At 44.3% G+C, this 11916-nt stretch overlaps 1 pseudogene; it reads left to right on the forward strand.

Annotated features, from left to right (window-relative positions):
- Positions 1-10442: 10442 nt before the first annotated feature.
- Positions 10443-11197, forward strand: LOC115870158 (annotated as a pseudogene).
- Positions 11198-11916: the final 719 nt, after the last annotated feature.

The following is an 11916-nucleotide window of genomic DNA, read 5'->3' on the forward strand; positions in this document are numbered from 1 at the left end:
AATATTCTTATGATACCCACAAACTTTTTCTCTTTGTGTCATAAATGTACAGTTAATTTCTTTCAATAAAATTATTTTATAATTGAACAGAAACATTTACTTTGTCAGTAACAGCTGAAAGACTGAGCTAGTGGTATAGAATACATGCAACTGTTTTGAGAGAAAAAAAACAAAACAAAGTAAATGTTACTTTGAGGACTAAGGTGTGTCTGACCTAAGCCATGGTGTTCTCAATGGCTTCATGTGCATGTGACAGCTGGACACGGATTAAGGAAGACTGAAGTAGAATCGATGCATTGGAGTTATTGTGCTGCAGTAGATTAAACACACCATGGACCGCTGAAACAACAACCCTATCTGTGTTGGAAGAAGTATGGCCAGGGTGCTCCTTAGAGGCAAGGATGGTAAGGCTTGGTCTCACATCCTTTGGACATGTTGTCAGGAGAGACCAGTCCCTGAAGAAGGACATCACGCTTGGTAAAGTGAAGGGACAGCGAAAATGAGGAAGGCCTTCAAGGAGATGGATTGACACAGACGGATTGACACATCAATGGGTTCAGGATAGGAACAATTGTGAGGATGGCGCCGGACTCAGCCGTGTTTTGTTCTGTTGTGCACAGGGTCACTATGAGATAGAACCGACGATGGCAATTAACACCACCATTAAACCAGGTGCTGTGGAATCAATTCTGACTCACGGAGACCTAATACATAGTGCAGTGGAACTGGGCTCCCTAGCCTTTTCAAGAAGTAATTTTTCAAACATAGACCATCAGGCCTTTTTTCTGAGATGTGTCTAGATGGGCTTGAACCTCCAGCCTTTGGTTAACAGCCAAGTGTGTTAACCATTTCTACCACCTAAGGACTGGAGGGTAGGAGTGCTGGTGGCAGAATGAAATGTGCTGCTAAACACAGAATAAGCGGGAGAAAGATGGGGCTTTCTACCTTGTAAGGATTCACAATCTCAGAAACCCACAGGGGCAATTCTACTCCAGCCCCTCTCCCCTCAGGTCCCTCATGGGAGAGTGGGTGGGGTTTTTAGCTTCTTTCACAGCACTCTACTGGAGGGTTACTTCATTAGCATAGCCAAGAACAAAGACCAAATGCTTAGGTAAGGATAACCTCATAAAGACATTTTCATCTCTCTCTCTCTCTCTTTCTCGCCCACTCTCTCTTGCTCCCTTGCTAGCTCACTCTTTTTTTTCAGTCCAGCCTATTGTTGTGGTGAGACACACACCAAAGATGTCAAAAATCACCACAGGTATATAGTTCACTTCTCTCGAGAATTATCTGACAGCAGTCAGTGGTTTTTGCTCATTGTCACACTTAAAATCAAAGATGAGCTCCCAGTACACATTTTCATCCCAGATCATGCCTCATTCCCCACCCAGGCCATCAACATATTTTACTCCCAGTTCCCCTACAATCACCATCTTCCTGTAGCAAGATGAAAATATCATTTTTATAACTGACTAGTGAATTTTATGTGTGGTAAATGCACAGCTAAGACATTCTCTTGAAAACAAAACTGCCTTTGGAATTAGAGAAAGGTTCTTTCCAGAAAGAGTTTTATGAGCAAGAGTTTTCAAAGCTGAATAAATTTTAAGGTATGATTACATGAATCTGTGCGTATAGTGACATTTATTATGTAATTTTACAGGAACACTCGAAAGAAAGGGACCCCTCTTTGCCTGACCCCTGAGCAAATTCTTTAGGAGTTCATTTCTCCCCAGTTTCCCAAGGACCAGATGTTGGACATCGCCCCACCCCCACCTCCCCACATTGTACAGGAAGTGAGAGGCCTGGAGATAAGGGATGGAGGGTGAAGGGTCTCAGAAAATGTTACTACCCTGAAGGGTGATTTAAGACTCTTGATGCCCTGGGTCAGTCTCTGATTTAGTGATTTTTAAATCCATTTAAAACCCAAACCAGTGCCTATTCTCAATCTTTGAGGAGAGAAAACAATAGTGAAAGAAAATACAGATCATCTCTTCACCCCATTTGAACCTTTCCTATAGCCCCCTTCCTGCTGGCAAACCTTTACAAAGCTGGTAAGGAATCAAAGAATTAACCAATTTGGGAGTTAGCTCCTCTTCCCTCCCTGGTCCGATGGTGCTCATTGACAGTGAGATGCATACAAGGTGCACTTTAGAAAGGCAGCAGACAAACAGGGTCTGGATTAGCCATAAACTGAATAATGAGCCCTTTAGGAACCAGCAGCTAACTGCAATGCTAACTGTAATGGGATCCTGCTTGCACTTGTTAATCTGGACTCCTCAATTAGAAAAATGCCTTCCTACATCTTTTTCCTAAAGCCAAGAAAGGGAAAAGCTGGGGGAGGGGGAGGTGATCCCTCAATTCTTAGCCCTTAGGTATGTTAAATTTTCACAAACAGAAAAGTTCCTCCTGGGGAGGAGCTGTCATAACTTTCCACCGTGACCTACCAGAAACGTACATAATGTGCTACCTCTGCTTCCAATAGACCTAAATCCCTTCTTTCTCCTACTGGTCCCCAAGATAGGGTTCCTCGGTTCAAGCTGTTATCATTATTATTAAGTGTGCTGTCATCCCCACCTCACATGTGGACATTACAGTCTGATTTGAAAAGTGTATCCGCAAGCACTCTAGTCTCCAGTACTACCTAAGGGGTAGGAGCCTGAAGCGTCTACGATTAGTGACACTCATTAAGAAAATGAAAATTAGATCACAAATACAAGCATATTAAACCTTCATCCTAGATGTAACTCTGTTCCATCTCCTATCCCCCCTTCACTCCCCCCCATGCCTTCATCCCCACCCTGAGAGCGTCATGGGGGACTGTTGTTTCCAGACTCACCAGAAGGGAGAGAACAGCTCTTGGGGGAAAGGGCGGGAGGGAGCAGATTACACGTTTGCCCAGGATCAAAGGGCTACTCAATCTCAAAGGCAAATTTGGAACCTTCTTATCTCCAGGTCTTTTGAAGCCCCTCTAGTTCACAGAGCATTTCCTCTGTCACAAAGCAACCTTCTGAGGAAGGAACAAATAAACCCAGCACAGCCGAAAGGGGTCCAACTGGGAGGGTGTTAGGAAGTGGTCTAAACTAAGAGCTCCCGGGGATAGAAAATGGTGAAATAGACAGCAAGTTCCTCTGAGCATCCGCTCCGTTGGCAATGAAGATAAAAAACCACTCAAGGCCAGGGTGGACCTGACCTCCAGCATGGACCAGCCAGGGGGCCTGGCGCACGCTTCTTAGCTTCTCCGGACACCAGCATCTTCTTTGCCATAAACCTGTCTTGGAGATGAAGTAGGTGAAGCACTTAGTGCCGACACAGCACAAGCACTGGGGGTGTTCAGTAAGGGACAACTATTACACAGCCCCAAAACAAAGCAAACATTTTTTCCCTGGTGCCTGGATTTTTAGGCCTGTTCCTGGTGTTTGGGGAGCTGATTCAGAAAACTGCATTGGATAGACACCAAGAGCGCTCGTTTTTTTTAGATATGGTGTTGCACTCTATTTTCAGCTGTTACGTCAAACTAATTTATTAATGTATAATCTTAGTTTTAAACATGAAAGGAATTCAGGCCCACAAGTTAGAGGCTAAGTAAAAAAAAGGTAAGGAATATTTGAGAAATAATTAGGTATGAAGAGCTTCCAAGAGAAGCTATGTATGGACCCATGGTAGCTAGCTAGTTACATACACATTGATGTGCCAATCATAAGCTCAGCGGTTCGAGATCAGAAGTCACTCTGAAGCTTTAAGACATTTCGGTTTGGAACCCCAAAGGAGCAGTTCTTGTCTGTCCTGTGAGGTCGTTATGCGTTAGAACTCGTGAGATGGCAGTGGGGTTTTCTTTTTGGTAGGGGAGACTCTGCAGTCTACACAGACACTACAAAAGCTGGGTGCCCCAAAGCCGGCCACAGAAAACTGGAAAAGCACCTCTATGGAAGTTGTGAGGACAACTTAAGAGTACTGAAAATGTCAGGCTTCATTGTAAGTTTCGTAATTATTTTGAAAATCTGAATTTTTCTTCTTAAAATGATGCGGTAAGCATTACAGAACACATTTTAATATATGGAAGCCAATGGATAATTCATGTTAAATGTTTCAGGGGGTTGGTTGACTCCAAGTTTCTTGATTTTAAAAAAAAGTTTTTAAATATATGTATATATTTATATTTTAACTCTGAAGAGTTTCTGTGCACAGGTGGAGAAGTTATGCCATCCTATAACAATTTAGGAACATTCTAATTTCAAGAAATAAAGGAGTTTGAACTCTGACAGACCCACTTTGGGTTTCAGAACATTTGAACCTCTATTTATTGTGCCAAACTCATTACCAGTCATTACAATTTACAGCGATCCTGTAGGACAGAGTGAAACGTCTCCTGTGGGGTTCTGAGGCTGTAAACCCTTATGGAAGCAGAAAGTCTCACCTTTCTTTGGCAGAGCAGCTTGAAACGCTGGCCTTGGGATTAGCAAAACAAATACATAACCAGCTACACCATCAGGGCTCCTTGCACCTTTTAAGATAACAAACCCAAACAGCCTGCTACTTGATTCCTAATCAATGTGAAGTGATAGTTAGGGAAAATTCCAAGTTCATGTAATTTGCACTGTTCAAATACATCTTTGGACCCAAGCACATCATGTGAACTATAACGTGACCTAAACATTTAGTTCAACACAAACTACTTTAAATAAAGGTAGCATGCATTTCCTCTATCTCAGACTAGCTAACATTACATTAAACTATCATGATTTTTTTTCAATGGGCAGAGTGAAGAGTGGTATATGTGGCATATATTCTTTATCTCATAAACTATAACTGATGGGGAAATTTGCTGCCTTTTTTTTTTTCCCCATCAGTCAGTAAAATATACCCAGAGACACATCTACCATTACAGGCACCAAAAATGTGTGCTGGCCAGTGTTACTATTTCCGCTATCAATCTATCCAGCCTGTTTCCACACAACTGGCCCTTTCCCCCAAGTGCAGCAAAAGCTTGCCTTCAATTACTACAAGACTGCAAAAGAGATAAGCAGCGTCTGGGACTTCGGCATCTCATGTCACAGCAGATTTTTTAGAAAAAAGCCTGGCCTTGTCGATTGCCAGGGTTGTTTCAGATGATCAGATTAATCACCGGTGTGCTTGTGACGTCCTAGTGAATCTGCTTTTGCTTTTTCTTCAAGTGCTTTCAAAATCTAGCAGTTGGGTTTGGGTTTTGTTTTAGCTTTGGCTTTCTCATTTGGTTCTATTAACCCTGGGGAACAAAAAAAAAAAAAATGAAACAAAAGATAAGCCACTTCCCTTCTTCCTTCCTGCCCTGTCCTGTTCTCTCTTCCTCCTCCCTCCAGATTTCAAAGTGACTCCAGCTTTCAGATGAGTGGTAACAGGCCACAAGAAACTGAGAAAGAATGGGAGGAGCTCACTGAGAAGTTCTAACTTGTGTCTGAAAATCCATGCAGTCTCTGTGAAGAGCTGAGTGGGTTACAAAGGACACATTTGGCCCATGTTCATAATTGGCATATCAGAAAAATTAATATACCGTTTATGCTTGCAACACATTTAGGGAGCACGTCCTAAGGGCATGGGTAGTCCTTAGGGAAGCCACACTGAGTAAAACAAGGCTTTTCTCTCCCCTCACACTCATTTGGGCAACAATCCCTCCAGCAAACACATACGCCCATACCACTAAGTATTTTTTTTTCAAAGTCCTAAATCCTAGCTTAATTATTTTCCTTCCCAGCAAATCCAGCTGATTTGGAGTAAGAACAGTATTTATATATAAATGATCAATAAAGATTGGCTAATGATCTGCCAAAGAAGGGACACTACTCATAGAAGGGCCTTCCAAGAATCCAGTCAAACAAGGGGGTTGGGCCTGTCAACAGCTAACTGATAGTACCCGCTGGTACTGCTACAAGAACCCAGACCCTGGGAGCACAGAGGCTGCTGGCTAAAGCAGAGGAAAACTGCAGAGGGAACCCTGAATTGGACCCTGGAAGATGAACTGAGCTCCTGATGGTGAAGAAAGAGAAGAAAGCAAACAGTATGCACAAGGAACAACCGCAATAATTATCAAGGAATTTATGTCAGGTTCTCTTCTAAGCACGCTAGAGAAATTAGCTCACTCATTCTACCGAACTTTAAAGGAGTAGGCACTCTTCTCACCTCCAATTCACAGATAAGCTTATGTGATCTTCCTGCTGGAATAGGTCTAACATTGGAGCCCAGGCTTTTAACCCCAAACCATGCACACAGGTGGTACATGTTGACAGCTGGAACACTTGTAAGTAGCAGGCCATGGGTGGGGTAGATGGTAGCTTGATCAGACGTGTGAGCAGGAGCCAGATTCTGAAGGAACTTGCATGTCAAGAAGATGGTTTATCTCACTGGGGTGAGAGAGCAAAGAGGGCAGTTAAGCCTGAGAATGGCTCCGTCAACATCGCACTGCAGCACAATAATTCTGTGAGTGATGTGGGGCATGAGCAAGACTAGGAGGAGCCAGGAGGAAAGGAGGCTATTTCAAAAGACAAATCAAATATAAGACTCTGAATGAGGCTGAGAAGGAAGGATAGAGAGTAATGGGCAGACTAGAGAGATTTTCAGGAGATGGAATTCATGGAATGTGGTTAAAAAAAAGTCAGATCCAGAGCAGGGAAAGCAAGAGTAAACAAGAAGGTGCCAAGTTCAATCAACTTTCTATATACGTCGAGATAAAGATGAGAGGCATACTCACCTGCTTCATTTTATTGTGCTTTACATTCATGGTGGTGGTGGTGGTGGTGGTGGTGGTGGTAGGGGGGAGATGGGTGAAAGGCAGGGCTGTTCATTTTATTTTGATTTTTCACAAATTGAAAGCTTGGCGCAAACCTGCATCAAGTCAGTCTATCAGCACCATTTTCCCCAAGAGCATGTGGGCGCTTCATGACGCTGTATCATATTTTAGTCATTCTCCAAATATCTCAATTTATTGATGCTACGGCACACTTCATAGACTACAGGAGAGTGCAAACATAACTTTCCTATCTATTCAAACCCACTGCCATCGCCTCAGGTCCAACTCAGAGCAGCCCTGCAGGACAGGGCAGAACCACCCCAGGGGATTTCCGACACTCTTCATGGGAGTAGATAGCCTCATCTTTCTCCCTCGGGACAGCTGGTGGTTTCAAACTGCTGACCTTGTACTTAGCAGCCCAACTGGTAAACTTATGTGCACTAAGAAACAAACAAAAAAAATGTGCGTGGCTCACTTAATTGCACTATTCCCTTTACTGTGGTGGTCTGGAACAAGCACACAGTATCTCCAAGATGTGCTCATACGTGACCATAGCATAACTAGAAGAAAAGGTAACAGTAGCTTTTGTCATGTATCTATTGATGTGCTTCGTGTTTATAAGCCTTAGCAACCTAGCCGAACTGTAACCTTCTCCAAGGCAGAAATGACTCACGAATGTCTTGTGTTCCCTTCTCCACTCAGGGTCTACTTCAATTCTTGTTCCACGGAAAACTTAATACACTTCACCAAAGGTTTGTTTTACATCAAAAATGTCACTATGCTCAGAAAATACCTGCTAACTAAATATAGAAAACATAACAGAATATCTGAACAGCTTTTACTACTTAAAAATTAAATGTTATCATTTACAAAAGAAGACAAATAGCTCGTATAAATTTAAATGTTAATTTTCACTACTGATCAAACAAATGTGCATTGAAATCTATATGGTTGTTTTGCTTGTTTGTTTGATTTTGTCAGCCAAATTTCAAAGAAACCCTTGTGTCACACTGGGTTGGTTTGGGATGCAAACAACAAGGTCAGTCATTCATATTCGCCAACTGCTCCATTCAGGAGTTATAGTGGTTACAGGTTGGGTTGATAACTACAGGTCAGCAGTTCAAAACCACCAGCTGTTCCTTGGGGGAAAAACCAGGCTCTCTACTTAAATAAAGAGTGACAGTCTTGGTAACGCACAGGAGCTGTTCTACCCTGTCCTATAGGGTTGCTATGAGTCATCGACTCAAAGGCAGGAAGTTTGGTTTTTTGGGAAGTTGCTCCATGGGAGAAAGAGGAGGCTGTCCACTCCCATCAAGATTCACAGTCTTGGAAACTCTAAGGAGCAGCTCCCCTCTCCCCATAGGGTTGCTAAGTGTGGGAATCAACTCCCCGGCACTGGGTTTGTTTGCTTGGTCAAATTGTACAGGCATTTACAATACTCCAAGATATCCTCTGTGCTCCTCTTTGCAGGGACCACTAAACACGGGGGATTCCAGGGAGGACTCTGGACCCCCAACACTTCAAAAAGAAAGAGACTAGTCCTTGAGTTGGCTGTGCACTGTGCCCCAGAGCATGGTGAGACATGAATCCATAATATGTTGAGATGGTTGTCACTGCACTACCACAAACCTCTCCTGACAGATACAAATCTTCTCATTGAATCCCTAGAACCACCCACTGACGAATGCATGCACATCTCCATTTTGGGACCTTGCTTGTGTTTACACAATTAGTAACTGGAATTAAAACTCCAATATTTCATGGATTCAAAGTCCACACAAGATGAGGTAGGTATGTATCCCACAACAAATTATTTTTACGTGGGGGTTTTGTTGGGTTTTTTTGATTGTTTCTGGTTTTGAAATCTAGTCAGGGGCAGATTTGGCCTTAGCCCCACCGTACACAGTGCCTTGAGGGGATAGTTCCATTTTCTCCAAAAGACTTTCATTAGCTGCTATGGTGACTAGTCAGAGATTTTTATTATTAGGGTTACTATTGTAACCAGGAAATAATGATGCATTAAAGAGCAATTCTGCCCATCAATTTCCCAATATGTAAAAAGGGATAGTAAAAAACTACCTCTAAAGTCAACTGTGAAAGTGAAAGTTTTCACCCACAGAGCACAGTTGACACTGCCTCAAAATTTACCTCTCTGAAATACCAGGCAGAAACTCCAATAACCCCATGAGAAGCCTCCGAGCTTCTATCATGCCTTCCACAGATGTGAGTAATGCTACTCTTCACACAGCAATGCATATAGATATACATATACATATAGAGATGCCTTACAATAATAGAAGGCACTGGAGAGAATGGGGTATTGGATTACACATCTTGTGATGCGGCACCAAGTTGAGAGTCGATATTTCATGGAAAATGTTTCATTTTTTTTAAATTGTTATCATTTTGCCCTCATTACCACCCAGTGTGGTAATCCACTTGGCTCAGTTTGGGAAAACTGCGGCTCCGAGCCACAGTGGTTATCTAAGGTCCCACGCAAAGAGGCCATGCTCCTACTGAACTCAAGTCTCTGGACCCGGAAACGTGTGCTACCCCCTATACCACTTGCAGCCTCTCACAGACAACAGGCTAAACGATCCATCAGAGATTCAGGGCATGACTGTGAAAAGGCACCTTGCTTCCTAAAGGTGGTAAGGAGTCTAGCTGGTCTGAAGACATCTGAGAAAGTTGCAAGTGGGAAAGTAAAGGGGAATTAGATTGAACGTATATGGACGTGTGAATGACCTAGGTCTGAATCCAGGATCGCTCTTTCCTTAATTCTGTGGCCGCCAGCAAATCTCTTAAACTCAAGAGCCTCTGAAACCTCAGTTGCCTCATAAGGTTCGAAAGAATGATATTTACCTTGCAGAGTTCTATATATGAACAAAAACCCAAACCAAACTCACTGCCATTAAGGCAATTCTGACTCATTGCGACACTATAGGACAGAGTAGTAACTGCTTCTGTGGGATTCAGAGGCTGTAAATCCTAACAGGAGTAAAATGGCTCACCTTTCTCCCCAGGAGCAGCTTGTGGGTTGGAACTGCTGGACTTATGGTTAGCAGACAAAGTGAAGATATGCAAGGAAGCATCAAAAAGTTCATGAGAAAATGCAATGAAAAGATGATGGGATTTTTCCACAAACATCTTTTGAAGCCCTCTCGTAATAAGAAATAATTATATGATATTCATTATTATTATAGGACAGTGGTTCTCAACCTTCCTAATGCCACAACCCTTTAATACAGTTCCTGATATTGTGGTGACCCCCAAGCATAACATTATTTTCGTTGCTACTTGATAACTGTCATTTTGCTGTGATGGATCGGGCGACTGCCACTCACAGGCTGAGAACTGCTGTCAGAGGAGCTCTGGTTGGGGCCCGCTGGCTTCTTTGGGTTCTGAGCTCGCTCTTCTCATTCCACTATTTCTCCTGAAAGGACAGCCTGTGAGCCTTCTGAATGCAGCCGAGGACCCAGCGAGGACCCACCCCAGCCTGTCCAAGTCCATCCCACCTCCCCCTTAGAACAGCCCACCATGGGGGATGAGACCCAAACAGCTCTGTCCTCTTGTGGGCTGTCCCCATCCCTGCCCCTTGGTCATCACTTGCTTTTCCCAATTTGAACACTGAATAAAGAGCAGCACTTGCCAAAAAAAAAAAAAAAGAAGAGGGCCTGGCGGAAGCGAGTCCAACATGACAGCCGAGGAACACGGCGTGCTGAAGCGGGCTCTCGTGCCGCTGCTGCTACCTGAGAAATGCTATGACCGGCTGTTCATCCAGTGGGACTTGCTGCACGTCTCTTGCCTCCAGATTCTCCTTAGCAAAGGCCTGGGGCTGGGCATTGTATTCACTTCCCTGCTGGTAAAACTGCCCCAGGTGTTTAAAATCCCGGGCCGCCAAGAGTGCAGAAGGGCTGAGTCTTCAGTGGGTCATGCTGGAGCTAGTGACCTGGACTGGGACTATGGTCTACAGCATCACCAACAAGTTTCCCTTCGGCTCTTGGGGTGAAGCCCTCTTCCTGATGATCCAGACGCTCACCATTGGCTGCCTGGTCCTGCACTACAGGAGGCAGACTGTGAAAGGAGCCGCTTTCCTACTGTTACACCCTGCTCCTGTTGCTGCTGCTCTCACCCCTGACCTCGCTGGCCGTGGTCACTTGGCTCCAGGCTTCCAGCGTGCCTGCTGTGGTAGGGGGCAGGCTGCTCCAGGACACCACCAACTACTACAATGGGCACACAAGTCAGCTCTCAGCCATCACGGTCTTTCTCTTGTTTGGGGGCTCTCTGGCCCGGATCTTCACCTCCATTCAGGAAACGGGAGACCCTCTCGTGGCTGGCACCTTTGTGGTCTCCTCCCTCTGCAATGGCATCATCGCAACTCAGCTCCTCTATTACTGGAATGCCAAGACTCCCCACAGACAGAAAAAAGAGCAGTAGGGCTGGGAGCCCACTGAGCCACCCAGCCTCCTGTCACCCACTCCACCTGAGCCAGGTCTGCCCCAAACTATCACCCCCGTCCACAATTGAACGAAGGTTGTTTTTACAATACTTGGATTTTCAAGCTTATATTCTGACAGTTAATGAATGTTGTTCCCGTACCTTTCAATTAAATCATCTTTGAGTCACCTTAAAAAAAAAAAAAAAAACACTACCAAGACACGTAAAGCTACTCCCTGCATGTGGTCTGAGTCGGGTGCGGGGCAGCTGCTCTGGCTGTGCACGTTAGGAAGTCAGTACATGCAAGTTGGTAGCTCTATGTGTCTACAGTGCACCACCCCCGTGATAAGATTTTACCTGATACATCGGCATCGCGGGACCCCGAGGAGGGAATATGGAGGGTGGGGGGACACACACGTACTCAAAGCTCAAAGTCGCCCTATTGGTCTACTAACCATAAAGTCAGCAGTTCAAAACCAGCAGGCATTCCACGGGAGAAGGAAGGCCTGGGGCTTCCTACCCCAGTAAGAGTTACAGTCTCAGAGACTCAACAGGGGCAGTCCCACCTATCCTAGAGAGTTGCTATGGGTCAGCATCGAATCAGTGGCAGTGAATTTGGTTTAGATTTTTCGTTTTATCACCCTTATAACTCAAAACCCAAACTCACGACCATCAAGTCAATTCTGAATCATAATGGTTAGAAAAAGAAATGACATCTA

This window comes from Echinops telfairi, unplaced genomic scaffold, assembly GCF_000313985.2.
Source record: "Echinops telfairi isolate 266 unplaced genomic scaffold, ASM31398v2 ScPeMD7_443;HRSCAF=831, whole genome shotgun sequence".
Lineage (NCBI taxonomy): Eukaryota > Metazoa > Chordata > Mammalia > Afrosoricida > Tenrecidae > Echinops > Echinops telfairi.